Below are 21018 nucleotides of genomic sequence, written 5' to 3' on the forward strand. Positions count from 1 at the left end.
TACATAAAAACATATATAATTATAAATTATAGAATAATTATATATATATATATATATACATATATATATATATATATATATATATATATATATATATATATATACAGTGATGGGAAAAAGTTCCGGAACGGTTAAATAACTTTTGAACGGTTCAAGATAAAGGGCTAAAATTTATATGAGTTCAATGGGACTATAATATCGATCGTTTAACGACAAAACCCCTCATCCAGCCCCCAATGGGGGGCAGGGGGAGACGGGGGAGCGAATTTTTGTAATGGCACGGGGGGTCGAGTGATGGCTCATTTGAAAGGGTTTTTCAAGACGAATACAACGGATTTTGGTAAAGTTCGCTACGATTCTTTTTCGCGGACTTATGATGATTTAAAAGTAGTCGGTTGCGACAGCCCACGAACGGACGGGATAAAAATTTCCATGGAATTTTTATCGATTCAAAATTGTCTCAGACGCGCGCGTGTGTGTGTGTGTGTGAGTGTGTGTGTGTGTGACTGTGTGTGTGTCCTGCTCTCGGCGTCACCCAGGATCAACGACGTGGACGTAGCAGGAAACTGATCCCTTCGGGGTGTTGGTTTAACGTGAGTAATCCCCTAGCCTCTCACGTGCGTGTGTGTGTGTGTGTGTGTGTGTGTGTGTGTGTGCGTGTGTGTCACAGCAGAGACAGGGACCCCATAGCTCGTCATTTCCATGGTATTTATTGACTCCAAACCCCCTCTGATGTGTGTGCTTCTGCGTATGTGTTGTGTTTAATGTATTAAGTGCTCAAACTGACTACATTTAAATCATCATAAGTCCGCGAAAAAAAATCGTAGCGAACTTTTCCAAAATCCGTTGTATTCGTCTTGAAAAACCCTTTCAAATGAGCCGTCACTCGACCCCCCGTGCCATTACAAAAATTCGCCCCCCCGTCGCCCCCTGCCCCCCATTGGGGGCTGGATGAGGGGTTTTGTCGTTAAACGATCGATATTATAGTCCCATTGAACTCATATAAATTTTAGCCCTTTATCTTGAACCGTTCAAAAGTTATTTAACCGTTCCGGAACTTTTTCCCATCACTGTATATACAGGGTGGACCATTTTAACCTTTAATGGAGAATAACTCGAAAACCAAGCCCGGGAGAGAAAAATGTTTCAGACAAAAGTTGTTTGGTTTCGAGGGGGCCATAAGATGGTATCATTGGTTTGACCTTGAAGAGTTATTTGAAGGTCACATGAAGGTCACCTTCAATTTCTTAAATGGAACCTACTATTTGTCATTGCATATTCTTGTAGCTTATCTCGAGAGCTTTCCAAAATACTATAATTAAGTACCTTTTCGTTAAGTACTTTTTGAGTTATGAGGCTTGAAATAATTTCTTAATTTTACATAAACCGTAAAATATCTTGTAAAATATTCATTTTTCGATTATCTTACCTTAATACTTTTACGTACAAAATAATGAGAGGAATCAACTGGTGTAAAGAAAACACATAGTTGTTTTGAAAAAAAAAGTATGTAATTTGCAATTAACAATTCCATATTTTTTCTTAAAAACAACTATGTGTTTTCTTTACACCAATTGATTCCTCTCATTATTTTGTACGTAAAAGTATTAAGGTAAGATAATCGAAAAATGAATATTTTACAAGATATTTTACGGTTTATGTAAAATTAAGAAATTATTTCAAGCCTCATAACTTAAAAAGTACTTAACGAAAAGATACTTAATTATAGTGTTTTGGAAAGCTCTCGAGATAAGCTACAAGAATATGCAATAACAAATAGTAGGTTCCATTTAAGAAATTGAAGGTGACCTTCATGTGACCTTCAAATAACTCTTCAAGGTCAAACCAATGATACCATCTTATGGCCCCCTCGAAACCAAACAACTTTTGTCTGAAACATTTTTCTTTCCCGGGCTTGGTTTTCGAGTTATTCTCCATTAAATGTTAAAATGGTCCACCCTGTATATTTATATATATATATATATATATATATATATATATATATATATATAATTATATACATAGATAATCTTTTTCGTAATCATATTTATGATTACACAGAAAAACATAATAAATGTCAATGTAATCATAATCATAACTACGTCTATAAAATTATATACTATAGAATAACTCTAAAAAAAACTTCCAAAGGTAAAAAAAATACGCCAAACGCATAAAAAATATTTTACCTTATATACAACAAAACATTTAATAAAAAAATATCTCTAAAAATAATTTATAAAAGTTTTCCCTCAAAAAATAATTTGCAGAAAGGATATAAATTTTTACATAAAGATGTGATATCCCTCTAAAAAAATCTTACAGAGGCAAAAGAAATACGCCAAGTAGATAAAAAAAATATTCTATCTTGTACGCAACAAGATGTCTAAAATAATAAAAAAAATCTTTAAAAATAATTTACAGTAATATTCACTAAAAAAATCATTTTCCCAAAAAAATGAAACCTTAAAAAATCATTTTCCTAAAAAAATACTAAAAAATGTAATATAAAAACTAAATATGAAATCAATAATTACTATTAGCCAAGTACTTAAAAGCAATTCGTGAGCAATTTGTAAATTTGAAATAATATACATGCAATCAATCTTACATTAGAAGTATCAAGAGACACGGTAATGTTTCGGGCCAAGTTAATGCGAAGCATTAGCGCGGCACTCCGTGTATCTATATACGAGTCGGACAGTTGAGAGTAACTCACATTACTGGATTTCAATAACAACTGAACGGATCGAATTCTTACTATAGCGACCTTTTCAAGGATCCTCCATGGCAATCGGCATTGCATCCATCGAGCGAGATACCAACATCGCTCTGGAGTCGCATATCACTGTGTTAAAAAGCAGCATTAGGTGTGAGGTCTGGATAGCTCCTAATGGTCTAGAGCAGTTGTCCGGAAAGCGAAAGACTCGGGTTCGATTCCCGATCCACTTGCGCCTCACATATTTTTTAGTCCGAATATTGTTTTCTAGCAATTATTCGTTGGGCTGAAAAATGTGTGAATGCTCTCTCCACAGGATATGCGACGTTGCCACGGATGGATTCTGTCGCTCGTTGATCAAATGAGCGTATAGACACGTCTGACTTCCTCCCACATCCCTATCTTTTCTGGATAATTCTTAATCAATAGAGCGAGTTTGAATTGTATAAAGAAAGTATTTTTATTTTTACGCTGCGTGATCTATAAACGGAGATATCATGACGCAAAAAATCAAAATATGGAAATTTTCATTTAAGAAACGTCTTTATTATCGTCATCAACATACATGTACACAACACATAGAAAGAGAAAACGTATAGTTCCTATTCTCGACAGAAGATTACGCTAGCGATATTTTGCGATATTAATGACATGTGTCATTAGTGACATGTATCATTAACCGCATTTTAAGTAATGACAAGTAATAAAATGCGTTAAATAATAAATAATTAAAATATTAATTAAAAATTCGCAAGTAAGAGCTAGTAAGGTATGATAATTGGAGTGTAAGATAAATAAAGGTAATTATGCATAAAAGGGGCCCCCTCTCCGATTTGCTTTATTTTTAAATATGTTATAGGGGAGATCTTCCCGAGTAATTTCGTATATATACATATTGTTACGTCCCTGGTTCGGGTCGCGGTCGAGTCCGTCGTGGAAAGAGAAGAAGTCCGTTGTCAAGAGGTTGTTGACAGCGGCGGCTGTCATTTGAGTCTGGAGCCAGCTGTCAGGCTGTGTGGACGCGTTTCTCTTACGAGTCGATCCGTGTTATTAATATTGTGTATTTACGTTCTGAGTTACCGTTTGTGTTGTAATTGTGCAGTGCATTAAAGTTCATTAGTTTCCTTAAGTGCTTGTTTATTTAGCGCGTCCCGCGAGCGGCCGATCTCTTTACCGCGCGACTTCGATATCTATCGAAGTCCCCGCCCCGGGCGTAACATTTTGGGGGCTCGTCTGGGATCGACGGGAACGTGATTTTGCCAACTTTGTGAGGACTCTGAATTAAGAATGTCGACGACAAACATCGGGCGACAGGATCCAGCCACGGGCGTCTCTACACGAAAGAGGATACGAGCCGCGACTCCCAGCCCGTCGGCAGAGACGATCACGCTTCAGGCGGCGATGCGAGAGATCCGGGAGCTGCGAGAGGAACGCTTGCAGATGCGAGCCGAATTTGAGGCGCAGCTCCGGGAGCGAGACAGCGAGCTCCGACGTCTGGAGGGGAGATTACGACAGGATCAACAGCTAAGTCCTTCTTATAATAGTCCGTGATTAGAAAATTCGAATCCCGGCTTGGGCCTAAAATTAAAAACCGATAATTATGACGGGAGTGTCCCCTTGCGTGAGTTTCTCACTCAATTCGTTTTGATAGCGCGGGCTAATAACTGGAGCGATTCACAGAAAACCGTGGCCTTGGCTGCTTGTTTGAGGGGAAAGGCACGTTCGATTTTGGATGGGATTTTTGAAATAGAGAATCTGAAATTCGACGAGCTGAAATCGAAGTTAGAGTTGCGTTTCGGGGAGGGGCATTTTGCCCAGACTTACTATACCCAGTTTACTAACAGAAAACAAAAGAGTTCGGAAGATTTAGCTACTTTGGGTGCAGATCTGGAGAGGCTTTCGCGTCTTGCTTACCCTGAGTGTTCTCACGAAGTGAGGGATAAGATCGCTTGTGCCCAGTTTATAGCTGCGCTATCGGACGGTTTCCTAAGAAGAACTCTTCAGTTAGAAAATATCACTTCTTTAAAAATCGCAGTGGAAAGAGCGATGGCTGTAAAAGTCATCCAAGAAAGTAGTTTCTCGAAAAGTAAATTTAATCAAAAAGACGAAAATAAATCTCAGGAATGTTGGAAGTGTGGTGACTCAGGCCATTTTCGGGCGGAGTGTCCCTCTAAAAAAGAGGAGTAGAAGAATGAATTTTGCCGTGGAAAATAAAATTATTAATAAAAGAAGTGTCTTAAAACTTTGTTGAACCTGTGTTAATGAAAATTTATTTGCAGCCAGTGTGTGTAAAAAAGGGGCGGGCCCGGATGTATCTTGAATAGGGGATTAATTCTTTCATTAGAATGCCTGGATGGCAATATTCGTAATTTCCAGTGCTTGTTTTAATAATGGTTGTTTTGATTCTTATTGTCTTCTGAATGAATTCTAATTGGTCGACTAATCCTCGAAGTGTTGTGGGAGGGACTCCCGGATTTATTTTGATTAGGGAATGGTTCTACATCCGAGGCCCGAAAAGAAAGTTTTGGATAAAAGAGTTTGGTGCTTTTTACTCGTTTAATTATTTTTGTTGTTTAAGGAAAAGAAATTTTGGAAACAATTCCGAATTTGACAAGAAAGATTAAGGAAGGAAGGAGAGGAAGTCAGAAAGGAAAATAAAAGGAATTATTTGAACGTTAGAAGACGAAGACTGCCTCACCCACGGTTTTTGACCCGTGGTTTTCCCGTGGGTCTTCGGGCGAATGCCGAGGCAGGAGCCTGAGGAGTTCTCTTGGGAGAACGGAGGATCTACGGGAAGGTCACCCCCCTCTTGCCTGAAGATTTTTCTCTAAGGAGAAAATCAGTGAAGTCGTTGGAATCTGCGAAGTCGTTTGATCCCAAGAAGACGTGTGGTTAGGTTCGGTAACCTGCAACAGCAGTTCAGGGAGAACATGGAGACACGTCGGGAGCTGAAATACGACGAGATTCCTTTGAAGACTTACCACAACATGATTGTCGGGACGACAATCTTTCGAGAGGGGAGCAAGTGTTACGTCCCTGGTTCGGGTCGCGGTCGAGTCCGTCGTGGAAAGAGAAGAAGTCCGTTGTCAAGAGGTTGTTGACAGCGGCGGCTGTCATTTGAGTCTGGAGCCAGCTGTCAGGCTGTGTGGACGCGTTTCTCTTACGAGTCGATCCGTGTTATTAATATTGTGTATTTACGTTCTGAGTTACCGTTTGTGTTGTAATTGTGCAGTGCATTAAAGTTCATTAGTTTCCTTAAGTGCTTGTTTATTTAGCGCGTCCCGCGAGTGGCCGATCTCTTTACCGCGCGACTTCGATATCTATCGAAGTCCCCGCCCCGGGCGTAACAATATATATATATATAAAGGTCTGAGTTAAATAGTTTTGGAGATGCTGAAAAAGGATAAAAATAATAAATACAAAAATTCGCGTGGAAAGTCGCAAATGTAGATATTATAATTTTACCATGTCATATATGTTTAACCTAACCTAACCCGTGTCTGAAGTGTGGAATATATCTAGCTTCGCATAGAAAGTTACAAACTTATATAAACCATATGAACCATGTAAAGCGAAATGTCATATATCAAGGTATTCCCTACACTTCAGACACAGGTTGAGTTAGGTTATATCTTCCGAAAGTGGAGCTCCTCCGTGGGGGGGGGGGGCGGAACATGCGGTGTCCCCGCATGTACTTTCCAAGAAAAAGCAAAGTTTACAAATACATATACAGGGTGTCCCTGAATGGTCTGTACAAACTTTGTGAATAAGTTCCAGGAACTTAAACAAGCAGAAAATGTTCCATAAACATGGGGTCGGAAACGCTTGCTTCTGGAGTTACGACGGTTCGAAGTTTTAGTTGTTTGAAAGTATCCTGCGATTGCAAAGCTCGTTTCTAGGCCTACTTTAAAAACATGAATGAATCAAATTATTCATTTGATGAACTGGCGGATATCCATCTGGTGTATGGTCGTGCCGGTGGAAATGGACGGTTCGCCAGACAATGCGGCGACGTGCACAGGCTTCCTTGGAATCTAACGGAGACCATTTTGAGCATTTGCTATAGCAAGTGTACTGTCCTGTTATGTCCATGGCAAAACCGAAGAAATAAATAAACACAGTTTTGTAACACTTATGCGATTGACGTGATAATTTCTCCAGCAATTGCAGGAAAACTTCGAACCGTCGTAACTCCAGAAGCAAGCGTTTCCGACCCCATGTTTATGGAACATTTTCTGCTTGTTTAGGTCCCTGGAACTTATTCACAAAGTTTGTACAGACCATTCAGGGACACCCTGTATTCTATTAAAATTATTTTTGTATTTATTATTTTTATCCTTTTTCAGCTTATAACTCCAGAACTATTTGAGTCCGCCCTTATAAATATATATAGTTAGAAAAGTCTGGAAACGGTCAAATATCTCGAAAACGAAACGTTTCTGAGAAAAATGTTTCGAAACATAGTTGTAGGGTTTTAAAAGTTCTATTCAACGATCATATCCGTTTGACCTTGAGTGGAGGGGTCAAGGCGAGGTCAAGGCCAACATGATTTTTTTAAAAGGAACACTCCATTTTTTATTACACAATCTTATATCTTATCTCAAGAGCTTTCCAAAATTATAATTAAGTTAGTTTTCATTAAGTACTTTCCGAGTTATTAAGAAAACACATAATTGTTTCGAAAAAAAATGTAAATGTTAATTGCAAATTACATTTTTTTTCGAAACAATTGTGTTTTCTTTACACCAATTGATTCCTCTCATTATTTTGTACATAAAAGTATTAATGTAAGATAATCGAAAAATGAATATTTTACGAGATATTTTACGGTTTATGTAAAATTAAGAAATGATTTCAAGCCTCATAACTCGGAAAGTACTTAATGAAAACTAACTTAATTATAATTTTGGAAAGCTCTCGAGATAAACTATAAGAATATGCAAAAGCATATAGGGTATCCCGTTTAAAAAGTTGGAGGTGACCTACACGTCACCTTCAGGTGACAATGGAGGTGGCAACGGAGCAAATAGCGTTATTCCTGATTAAAAATCGAGTCGAAAAGTCCCGAACCATTTTTTTCTATAATGCTTAATAAAGCGGTAATTACTGAATAAAGTTGCGCCAATAAGCACCGACCTTTAGCCGGGCGCACGTGAGTGAGCCGCGCGCATGATAGTGTGCGTAAGCGCTCCGCCTCTACGGCGCTATATCATGACGCTTTCGTGCAATATTCTTATGCATCGTAATAATGCGAAAAACTTTATTTTATATTAAAAATCATATTTCTTCTGTCAAAAGCGTTTCCTTAAAGAAAATTTCGACAAGTAGGCTAAAGGTCGGTGCTTATTGGCGCAATTTTACTCAATAATTACCGGTTTATTATGCATTATATAGCTATTTGCTCCGTGGGCGCTTTTTCAGTTACACCCTATATACAGGGTATTTCCGGTATCTCGAAACAAAGTAAAGCCATAAGTAGATCTTGTTAAACTGAACTAAAAAGTCTTTTATTATTTTACAAAAATCACGTAAAATTTCGAGATATTAATTACAAAATATCGGCCAATGCGTATGGCTAGAAGCGCGCGCCGCCATCATGTTTCGAAATCTGTCCATCACCCCATTCCTACTCACCGCTTCGCCGCACGCCGTCACCAAGATACAGTGAGACCGCTTTCGTCGCCGCGCGCTTCTAGCCACGCGCATTGGCCGATCTTTTTTAATTAATTTGCGATGCGTCCTATGTTGGACAAACTAGCAGACAACTGCATACCAGAATCAACGAACATCGCTGTCATATTAGACGTAATACTAATACTCAATCTGTCATCACTAATCACAGGGTTGGTCTTGATCATGCTTTTAATTGGGATGATGTTCAGATTTTAGATCGGGAACCATTTTTGAATAAAAGATTGATTTCTGAAATGTTATTTATCAAAAGACAAAAAAATGGTCTAAATTTACAAACGGATACTGAACGTTTACCAGAAATTTATTTAAACATTGTCAACAGTTTGCCAAAAATTTAACAGTTTTCTATCATAATAAATAGGTCTGCGACTTTGCGTATGTGTACATTTATATATTATTTGACTCGCTTTATCGTTTATAAATAAGTCACATCTATCCGTTAAAGACTAGTCGATCTTTGTCTTCGGAGATGTTGAGTTGTCTCCATTCGTCTCCAACGGCTCGACATTGTTTTCGATGCCTGGAAGTAAGTCTTAATTCGTAGTTTTAACTTCTTATCTTTTTAATTTTTAATTCTTTATGATTCTATGTTTAATTTATATTTATTTAAATTATTCAGGTGTACTTCCGAAAACCGATTACCTCCGATTTGAATGAAATTTTGTAGAAAGCTTCCTTTTAGCTTAAAATACAAGTCTATAAAAGGAATTTTGGCGACTGCTACAAAAAAGTCATTTTTTTAAAAGCGAGGTTTTACATGGATTTGTAACTTTCCACGCGAAGCGAGGGGGACGGGGTGGGTGTGGGAGGGGGGCCGAAGGCCCCCCCCTTGCACCCCCCCGTGTGTGTGTGTGTTTTGGCTTGTTGCACGACCTTGTTTACATTTGTTACGATTTGTTTACATTTTTTGCTAGCCGTTACTCGTGGTCTACGTTTCGATTTGTGCTGAGTACGTATGTATCGTTCAAAGAAGTAATGTTAACTAGTAAGCTAATAAAGCTTTGTCGCCAAAATTCCTTTTACAGGCTTGTATTTTAAGCTAAAAGGAAGCTTTTTACAAAATTTCATTCAAATCGGAGGTAATCGGTTTTCGGAAGTCTATCCTCATTACTTATGTCTATCTTTGTTCACATTAGTTTACATTATTCATTTAATTTATTTTACTTTTTGTTTTTTATTTTCACATAATTTTTTCTTTGACAAATTTGACTGATTTTATTACAGGCATCGTCGAAATAATGAGATACCGAGACATTTATTATTACTTTAGACGGCACCCTTTGTAATTGACTCCGATATAAAACATTTTGTTACTTTTTATCACATCATCACATTTGCGTTGAAGATGGCCCAAAAATAGGGTCGAAACGTTCGCTAACCTTTCTTTGTAATTTGTTCCATACTTATTTGTATAATAAATAACTGTGTTATAAGATCGACATTTGACTCGTATTGCCATTAAAACTGATTTGTTTAATTTTTTAATTAATATCTCGAAATTTTATGTGTTTTTACAAAATAATAAAAGACTTTTTGGTTCAATTTAACGAGCTCTACTTATGGCTTTACTTTGCTTCGTTTATCTTTCTTATATTGAAATTAGATGGAACAATGATTGACTTCTATGTTGTTGATATTTGTTATGACTTCGAAAATTATTATATTTTTTACGATTTGAAGAAAAATGTTGTTCAGGCATATACTTTTCAAGACGAGCCAAATTTTAGTTATAAATCAGAATCGGTTTGGGTTAGATTATATCTTCTGAAAGTGGAGCCCCCCTTCCGTAGGGGGCGGAACCCACTGTATCCACATATGTATTTTGCAAGAGGAAACGAAGTTTACTCTCAATAAGGAGATTAGATATAGAATGAATTTTGCTTATTAATGATATCTATTGTTTATTAATGATATTTATTGGTCGTAGAATTTTTTCAATATTTTTCCAATATTTTCTCTTCTCCGCTAAAAATACTATCGGAGTTTACTTTTACATTATAGCGCCAAAGTTGGGAATCGTGCCTATAAGTATAATGTAAATTTGATGTATATTTATTTAGAAGCAAATATATTTATCGGTTAATTTCGTCGCATTCAATTAATTTCATCAAAGCCGTAGCATCATCATCTTTATTTGGTAATCGAACAGCTAAAATTTTTGCGAAGAAATTTTTCCAATTTTCTAATGTTAATTCTGGCGTTGATATTTTTAAATGAGAATAATCTTTTTCAATTAATGTGTATGCATGTGTTTGAGAATGTGCCAGCTTTCAAAAATTTCACACAATTCAAATCGCGGTTTGATTTTATACTTTTTCGTCGATATTCTGTCATTAACCTCCAATTTGTAAGAACAATTTCCTATGGCATTGAATGACTTTGCAGCCATGCTTTAGCTTCGAGAACAGCTTCTGTAAGATGATGAAATTAGGATGTAAGCACTTCATTAATTTAATAAGTAAAATGTAATTATATATATATATATATATATATATATATAATTACATTTTACTTATTAAATTAGGTAAGATGATGAAATTAGGATGTAAGCACTTCATTAATTTAATAAGTAAAATGTAATTATATATATATATATATATATATATATATATATAATTACATTTTACTTATTAAATTAATGAAGTGCTTACATCCTAATTTCATCATCTTACAGAAGCTGTATATATATATGTATATATATATATATATATATATATATATATATATATATATATTGTGACCGTTAATTTTTTTAGAGGGGCATGAGATTAATTATGGCCGGTGACGTTGGCCCACGGCACACCTTCGACGCGATTCTCTCAAAATCCTTGTAAATTTTAATTATTATCAAAACTAGATTTTATGGGCGCCAGGTGCGTAAGTCCGCACCATTCGAAAAGAAAATTCCCGGTACAGACACACTCAAAAAGTTTTTAATTAAAATAATCGCGACGGACATTCGACTAGCCCCTTTTCGAGAAGAGTAGAGGAGGCGGTCCGATTTATAATAATTAACAAGGAAGGATCGTGAATGCAAGGTTGCTGAAAGAAAGACAGATCAATATAACAAAATTATAATATATATTTAAAATATAAGCACAGTAGCTGGCAAGACAAATAGAGTAACAGATTGAAAGGCATCGTACAATCTGTTTAATTAAGACTAACACACTTTCCCGTACGTTTAATTCGATAACGCAACTACTGACATTTTCTATTAACAAAGCGAAATTAAATGCAAGCCGAGTATTCCAATTCGACGATAAATCCGATTTTACATATGTCTGAATATCGCAAATATTTCGAATGGCTTGTCCCGGAAGGAAACTCTACTAAATGACGCAAAGATGTATCATACAGAACGCGAATAATTCACAAAATAACAAACTAATAATTGCGAATCACTTGAATATATGAGTCGATGCTGTGACGCAATTGCCAGCAATCGAAAATCGCAATTATATGTGTATGAGCTCGCGCGGACAACAATCTCGATTAACAATGATTATACATAAAATTCTACAAATAAATTGACTGTCGACGTTAATAATCCGGGAGAGAGGGCATTTAATTTAAGAGAGCTCATACAAAGTCCTCCGGCCAGCCGTTATACTTTACTACGCGAAATCTTCCAAAACGCAAATTCTTTAAAAAGGATTTTAGGACGGCAGCAATACGGCATCGACGTTGTTCGAGCGAATTCTACTTTATTACGAAATAGCGGCTTGATGGGGTTGACGTTCTCACTGGTGGCTCCTTGCGCTCCTCCGCAATCTCAACATCCAGAATCAATACTTTAGGGCCGTCGTTCTCCTCGCCGGTTCATCGAACAGTGACGAGCGGGAGCAAGGCTGCCAGATTACATACGCTGCGTCCAGCGGCGGCACGATTTGTATCCCCACCACTTTCGGACACAAATCGTGCCGCCGCTGGACGTAGCGTATGCAATCTGGCAGCCTTGAGCGGGAGCGGGAGGCCCGTCTGAGTCACACCGGCGAATTAATATATATTTAGGCCACCTGTGGCGCTTCCGCGTTCTTCAGAATCGTCGCATAGCCCAATTAATTCTGCGGCCTTCAGGGCTGTATTTGTAGCTGTCGCGCCCCCGTCTTCTCGTAAATTTTGATGATCCTTTCCGTTTAGCCTGGTGCGAGGAATCTTTCGGCAGCCACTCGCCGTTAATTTTTGGATCCTTTAGTAGCGCTGATTCCGGCCGAGGTGGTTCCGATTCGGGGTTCCAGTCTGTTAATTTCGTTTCCTGGATTGGCCTTCCCCGGGATTGCTCCTCGCACCTGCTGAGATAATTAATTTTAAAGGGGCGACAGCAGTAGCCTTGAAGTAACTTCCTCGCTAAACATTGATAGGGGAAATAATACTTAGCTCGGAGTACCCCGGTTATTCGATGCCTCCGCTCGTCCCGCTTCCATCTCTTCTTTCTCTTGGCCGTTCCTTTTCACACTGGGCCACCGGATGAGATCCCATCACCCACTCTTACATCTCGCTGCACTTATTTACTAATCGCTATAATTTTTGAAAAATCGCAGGAGAGGCGAGTCTAATCCCATCTCCAGCAGCTCTCTCCCTAAATCGAGGGAGAACGAGAGCCCCAAAATCGTCCACGGTCGGATATCTCGCGATCTTTGTGACGGACTCAAAAATGTCACGTCACAATATATTATATATGTATATTATATTATATTATTTTTATTAAATATATAATTATATTATATTAATTAAATTATTCATTAAATTAGGTTTTTTTAAATATGTTGGACAGTTTCTGATTTATAAATTAATAAATAATTATAAATTTAAAATTTTATATAAGATGCTTTTATTAGAAGCATGAAATACTCTCATGGGCGATGTTTATGTTATGTGGACTGTTGGGTATCCAGTATGTGATGTCATTATATATAAATTAGAATAACGACAATTATAATAATAATATTTTTAGCAATAGATTTCCACGTTACGGTATGACTTTGTTTTAGGGAGCATGAGTTTTGAGAAAAATAAAAGTGATTCGTGAAAGCAAATAAAAAGCAACTATTACTAAAGAACGAAATAATAATAATAATAATAATAATAAATAAAAATAATAATTGAAAATGATAATTGCGTAATAATTGAAGACACTATTTTAATTTTGTACGACTATGCCGTTCATATGATTCGAAGATAGATGAAATATCTATTTGAATATTTGAAGTATTTATTACGCATCTTTCAACGAAGACAATGGTGCATTCTTCAAACAAGAGCGTCTGTCTGTTTTTATGTATTTCATTTTAGAAAAGGAACATTCACATAAATAAGTAGATTCGAACACAGAAAAAAAATCGGAGACCAAAATTTCTAAGCCTCGGATAAGTCGCTACGTTTAAACTTTTAAAAAGCTCTATTCCTCCTTTTCCGATCGTGTTTTAAAGGAAAGATCAAATTGTAAATCGCAAAGTTCTTTTTGCAATTCCATATTTTGTTCTCCTATTTTCACAATAAAAGGATTCTCGAGAAAAATTAGATCACTTCTAAGCATATCAAAATCATCTCTAAATTGCGTATTAAATCGATTTCAGAGGCATCTCTATTTAATCGATTCACTTATTAGTGCGATTTACAATTTGATCATTCACTAATAAGTGAATCGATTAAATAGAGATGCCTCTGAAAATTGCAATTCGCACCATGTTCTTTAAAAAGAAGTTAACAAGATGGGAAGAAATATAAACTGCCTGTCTCTATATGATTTTTAATAATAATAATTGTCTGCGAAAAGAATCAATGGCACTAACTAATTGAGATATTGAGAATAATTTGATTGCTTCTTTGCAACTTCAAATTCAAAATATTTAAATGATTAGTCAAATCAGATAATAGAGGCAAGTTCGCCGCTATTTTCGCCGCGTGTTTGAATTTGATTCGGTGAGGGTAATAATATTGTCTGCAATCCAGGTGGTTTTGCCGCGCGTCGCGTTTTTTGCCGCTTGTTGACGCGGCCGTCAGCTGAGCTATTGTGTTTAAATCGCCGTTTAATGCTCGAATTCGAATGCGTGTATTCGCAGCGGTTATTCGACGAAAAATCAGGATGTCAATCTCGGTTAGGATTCAGCACCTCGACGCTAGCATGCGTCAGGGGCGGCTCGCTTCTGAAGGTTCCACCTCTGGTATTCTTTAACGCTGGGTATGGTAGGATCACTGGATTATAAGATGCACTTATAGACGCCGATATCAATCGGCAGAGGCGGCGTGCACATCACCTTCTGGTCTACTGTGCCTCGAGAATTCGGAAGGATCCCGATTGTTCGCCTTCAGACGAACCTACGAGAAGATCGGTAGGATCTGATCTCGCATATCGTCGAAGGCCCTTTTTATACACAGTTAATCACCCGCGCCGGCGTATTCGATAATTACCCTCACCGGGCGGTGGTAAAACGGTATGGAACGGAGCGGTTCCACCCGGGGGGGTTCGGGATGCCGGACGCGAGAGCATAACCGCCGGAATCGATCTTCGGCGGCAGCGTAAACAAGCTCGTTGGCTTTTCCTGGTAATAATTGTTACAGTTTAGAAAATGGGCACGTCGCGTCTCTGCCATTGCCCGACCGATGGTCGTCGGGCGGTAGCTTCAGTCTGATGTTCGCCGGGAAAACGAATCGTTCTCGGGACGCATCGTTACAATCATCTTTAATAAAATTAATAATTTTTGCTATCCTTTGTACTGCAGTACACAGTTTAACAGCTTTCCCGCATAACGCTTCTTGATAAATAATACAATGTATGATGGCGAATTTCGCTTCCTGATTTGACCGAGAAATCTATTTTTTTGAACCGATCATTGCTTTGATATCATCAATTATTATAGCCAAACGTTTTCTAAAATTTGTATTAAATTTTTTTAGTCTCTTCTACAGCCTGGAAGATATCAATACCTGTAGTTGTGTTATGTAACGCAACAAAATCTAAAAGCTCCTCGACACATGAGAAATCGTTTTGGACGATTCGAGTAAAAATACTCAATTGGCTCACGTGTCGATTATCGATGCCTTCGTTAAGACACAGCGAAAAGTATGAATAAGTTGCTAACAAAGATTTTAGCTTATCTTCGATAGAAAACACAATATTACTAATTCTACGCCCTATTGTTTGATGACCGAGCGGAATGCTCACTGCTTTGTCAACAGTCAATTTATTATCGAAGGATTTTATTGCCTAAATGAGGTTTTTTTTTATAAATTCATCATTTAACTGCATCTCACTAAACGATTTGGAATGTTTCGCAATGAAAAACGAAATAGCGTATGATACAGCTAGTTTTCGCATCATCATTATCGATATTAAAAGCTAATGAATTATGATAAGTGTTGTCATCTTCCTGATAAACTAACTTTAACCTTTTAAATATTTTTAGTTTTTCTTGACCTGTATATTTGGAATATTCTCCAGAATGTTTAATTCTATAATGCCTCTCGAGAATATATTTTTTTATGACAGACGGCTCATAATTACATAGAGACTAATTGTCCGATTGCGGACAAATGCGAAGAAAATATCCTTTCATACCTTATCGTGTCGTTGCCCGTATCTTTGCTTACCTGAATTAGCCATCAAATTTAATTCGATGAAGACGAATTACATATTAAAGCACTGAATATTAAAGCACTGAAAAAGTACTCACTATACAGTAAGATTACTCTCAGCACAGTAAGAAGACGTTATGCTGACACACGCTTTAAAACAGATGATGATCAGTTAACAATTGTGCAACGAATTATTAGCGCGCTCAGGATATACATATGTATGTGAGAGGAATGCTTTTATTCCAAAATAAAATATATCAAAACAAACAGATGCTCTTTAAATGCTGTTTAAAGACTATATCATTATCTTCGATGAAACGATTAAATTCTTCAAATATCAAAATAGATATCTATCTATCATCGAATTATACGAACGGCATAGTTGTATAAAAAATTAATATATCTTTCATAATTACTATTTTACTTATTTTTGATTATTATTATTAATGTTATTTCATTTTTTAGTTGGTAGTTATTTTTCATTATTCTTATTTTTTAATGAATTATAAAGAAAATCACTTAAAACAAAAACTATAACGTGGAAATATATTGCTAAAATATTATGATTTTAATCATTTAATCCTAATTTATAGATAATGACATTATATATTGAATATCCAACAATTCACAGAACGTGAATAATATCGTCCATATGTATTTTATATTTATTTAGTATTATTATAATAAAAGCATCTTTTATAAAATTTTAAATTTACAATTATTTGCTAATTTATAAATCAGAAAAAGAGGCAAAAAATCTAATTTAGTGAATAATTAATATAATCAAAATATAATTAATATATTATATATAACTAATATAATTTAAATAACTATAAGAAATTAGGCTCTGTATATTAAAACATAAACTTAAATTTAAACGGGCAGTAAGAGCCAAACGCGGATGGTAGTGCGTAAGTTCAACGAGAATTAAGTTTTCGTTGAAACTTATTTGTGTGCACAGGACACAAATTTTCTTGGTACGATACCAAGCAAATTTAAAATAATTCTCAATTCGAGACTTTATTTTAATTATTATCCCTCTTTTCCCCCCTGTAATGTTGTAGGCGAGAAAAATATCGAAAGTCGCTGAATCGGGAATCGAACGAAAACTTAATTCTCGTTGAACTTACGCACTACCATCCGCGTTTGGCTCTTACTGCCCGTTTAAATTTAAGTTTATGTTTTAATATACAGAGCCTAATTTCTTATAGTTATTTAAATTTCACGCCGGCGGAAAATGGCGTTATTCTTCAATTTAATATATATTTGTAGGCGACCGAGAAGTATCGAGTTGAGGGGTCTGAATAGCTCAGTGGTAAGAGCAGTCGCCCGGCAAGCGAAAGACTCGGGTTCGATTCCCGATTCAGCAACTTTTGGCCCGATATTTTTCTCGCCTACAACATTACAGGGGGGAAAAGAGGGATAATAATTAAAATAAAGTCTCGAATTGAGAATTATTTTAAATTTGCTTGGTATCGTACCAAGAAAATTTGTGCCCTGTGGACACAAATAAGTTTCAACGAAAACTAAATTCTCGTTGAACTTACGCACTACCATCCGCGTTTGGCTCTTACTGCCCGTTTAAATTTAAGTTTATGTTTTAATATAATTTAATTTATATATATATATATGTATATATATATATATATATATATATATATATATATATATATATTACGTATTTAATACAAACATATTTAAATATATTTAATTTAATAATATTTTAGGATTATTATATCATAAATGTGTGTGTGTGTAATTATATAATAATGTTGTTATGTAATAATAATCGGGAATTAAAATTTTGTTATACATTTTGAATTAATTATCTAAAAAGATTTTAAAGAATTTGCGCATTTAAAGTATTGAAATTTGGCTGACGGGGCGTTGGGAACGGCATAGATGCGTTATAGATGGAGTGCGCCACACGCGCCACTTTGCTGCACGCGCTCCTATTCACTCAAATTGGCCGATCTTTTTAAATTAATATCTCATTAATTATTGCGAGGATCGCAAAATGATAGAAGACTTTACTACTCAATTTAACCCGCTTTACTTGCATGCGAAAAAGTCGATTAGATAATACCCTGTATATGAGGCCTACACAAATGGCCAATATATATACAGAGTGTTTCATTTAACTTTTACACTTCAAATAACTCCGTTATTTTTACATATACAAAAAAATGGTAAAGAAAGAAATTGTATGAACGAAAGGGAAACATAAGATGGTGACAATTATTTGACCTTGGATAGTCTTTTGAAGGTCATATGAAGATTTTTTTTTTTTGGTAACTCGGGGGAAATCCTTTATGGATACCCTCGCTCTCGGGGGAGAGGCGAGGGTTATGTGGGACTCCCGACCTTCGGTCGGTATACCCACTAAAACTCTCGAGGTGGCCTTCCGCGCGATGGAGGGGCAGGCGGGGACCCGGAACTCGCGAATGCATTACTTCGGCATCCCCGGCTGTTGCTCCCCTCCGCGTTTACGACCCGGCGGTCTTGAACTTACCGCCGGGTCTCCATTCCGGGGGGGAGGGACTTTTATCTATCCCCCCACCTCCTTCCTAACTGTGGGCAGACAGGGCCACGCTGTCCGCCCACCTTCCTCGAGGACCTTTCGCAGACCACCGTGGGCCCCCACCCCCGGTGGTCAGGCCCTGAGGGAAACGCGGTCGGCCGCTTTTGTAAGCGGCCCTGCGAATTCCTTGCGAGGGGGAGAGGAGGCATTTCTCGGTACCTCCTTCTCCTCGTCTATTCCTCTCTAGTCTATGTTCGAGGGAGCTTCCGCTCCCTCTCTTCTTCCAGCCACGAATTGTGATCGAGAGGAGGGAGGGGGTATGAAAGCCCCCTCACCTCCTCGCCATCCCGTTCGGTCATATGAAGATCACCTTCAAATTCTTAAATGGAAACCCCCATTTTTCATTGCATATTCTTGTAGCTTACCTCGCGAGCTTTTCAAAACACTATAATAAAGTATTTTTTCATTGAACACTTTTCGAGTTATGAGGCTTGAAATAATTTCTTAATTTTACATAAACCGTAAAATATTTAATAAAATATTCATTTTTCGATTATCTTATCTCCATATTTTTTTGCACAAAATAATGTGAGAAATCAATTGGTGTAAAAAAACAGTTATTTGTAAGAAAAAATATGTAATTTGCAATTAACAATTATTACAATTATTACATTGGACTTTATATCCACTTTAGATGAAAATTCGAATACGAGTTAATTAAATTTGGTGTCGGTGCGTAGCGGCAAGTGAAGAAACACATGTCATACATTTTCGCTATGTTAAAATGTTGCTGCAACATTGCCAAAGTAATATTATAAAATAATGTCTCTGCAATATTTCCGCAACATTGCACTGCAATGAGCAATATTGATGCAAGTTGCTGTATGAGTGTACATGTATGTGTGTGTGTGTGTGTATATATATATATATATATATATATATATACACACACACACGTGAGCCACCCTGTATATATATATACAGGGTTTAGCAAAAGTGTGGAAACCCCTTAATATTTCGAAAAATACGCATTTTAAAAAAAAATATTTCATACAAAAGTTATAGGGTTTTATGTGGCGCATTACACAGCAACATTATTATGACCTCGAATAGCGTTGTCAAGGTTATGTGAAGGTCACCTCCAACTTTTTAAATGGGACACCCTATATGCTTTTGCATATTCTTGTAGCTTATCTCGAGAGCTTTCCAAAACACTATAATTAAGTTAGTTTTCATTAAGTACTTTCCGAGTTATGAGGCTTGAAATCATTTCTTAATTTTACATAAACCATAAAATATCTTGTAAAATATTCATTTTTCGATTATCTTACCTTAATACTTTTATGTACAAAATAATGAGAGGAATCAATTAGTGTAAAGAAAACACACAGTTGTTTTTAAGAAAAAATATGGAATTGTTAATTGCAAATTACATATTTTTTCTTAATATATATGTGTTATGTATGTATATATGCTCCCATAGTAATTTGCAATTAAAAATTACATTTTCTTTTTCGAAACAATTATGTGTTTTCTTTACACCAATTGATTCCTCTCATTATTTTGTACATAAAAGTATTAAGGTAAGATAATCGAAAAGTGAATATTTTACAAGATATTTTACGGTTTATGTAAAATTAAGAAATTATTTCAACCCTCATAACTCAAAAAGTACTTAACGAAAAGGTACTTAATTATAGTGTTTTGGAAAGCTCTCGAGATAAGCTACAAGAGTGTGCAAAAATATATAGGGTGTTCCATTTAAAAAAATTGAAGTGACCTTCACGTGACCTTCAAATGACTCTTCAAGGTCAAACCAATGATACCATCTTATGGCCCCCTCGAAACCAAACAATTTTTGTCTGAAATATTTTTCTCTCCCGGGTTTGGTTTTCGAGATATTCAACTGGTCGGATTAAAATGAAACACCCTGTATATATATGTCACGGCGACTTCCGTGCGTTTTGCCGTCGGATAGTCGGAGTCGGGATCAGAGTTCGGTAGGCGAGCGGAAATAAACGAGAGCGTTATATTGATCAGTAAATAAAAGTTTATTGTGTGATTACAGTGTGTGTGTGTGTGTGTGTGTGTGTGTGTGTGTGTGTAAGCGCAGCGAGTCGCAAGCATGTGTGTGAGTATATCGCGTGAGCGCAAACGTGTGATCGCAATAATATGCGGGCGCCAAAGATCGGTCGATCGAGCTCTAGATGAGCGCCCCGCGGGCACTCGTACTGTAGTGCAGTTGCTCACAAAAGGTTCGGAAGGGCGCGAAACGCATACAATGCAGTCCGTCTGCAAGCGGAATTTCGTACGGTACGCTAAATGTTACAAAATTAGGCCGCTCTTCGATATATCTCAAAGTTGGCTCGCACGTTGGAATGCGCGCGTACCGCGTGTGTTTACAACTATACGCGGTCAATGACCGATTGACGTAGCGCGTGTCGCGTTTTTGTCGCGTGTCTGGGCTATCGGTCTAGTCCCTTTAATACGCAGTTCGTAAGCGTAC

General features: G+C 36.8%; 1 protein-coding gene across 5 annotated transcripts in view; it reads left to right on the forward strand.

Moving 5' to 3' along the window:
• Dhc62b (Dynein heavy chain at 62B) overlaps positions 1-21018 on the forward strand; it is an 835389-nt gene that overhangs the window by 796877 nt on the left and 17494 nt on the right. The window lies entirely within an intron of this gene.

Source organism: Camponotus vicinus, unplaced genomic scaffold (assembly GCF_025532165.1).
Source record: "Camponotus vicinus isolate PSW18456_S1 unplaced genomic scaffold, iyCamVici1.0 SCAF_7, whole genome shotgun sequence".
NCBI classification, from domain to species: Eukaryota; Metazoa; Arthropoda; class Insecta; order Hymenoptera; family Formicidae; genus Camponotus; species Camponotus vicinus.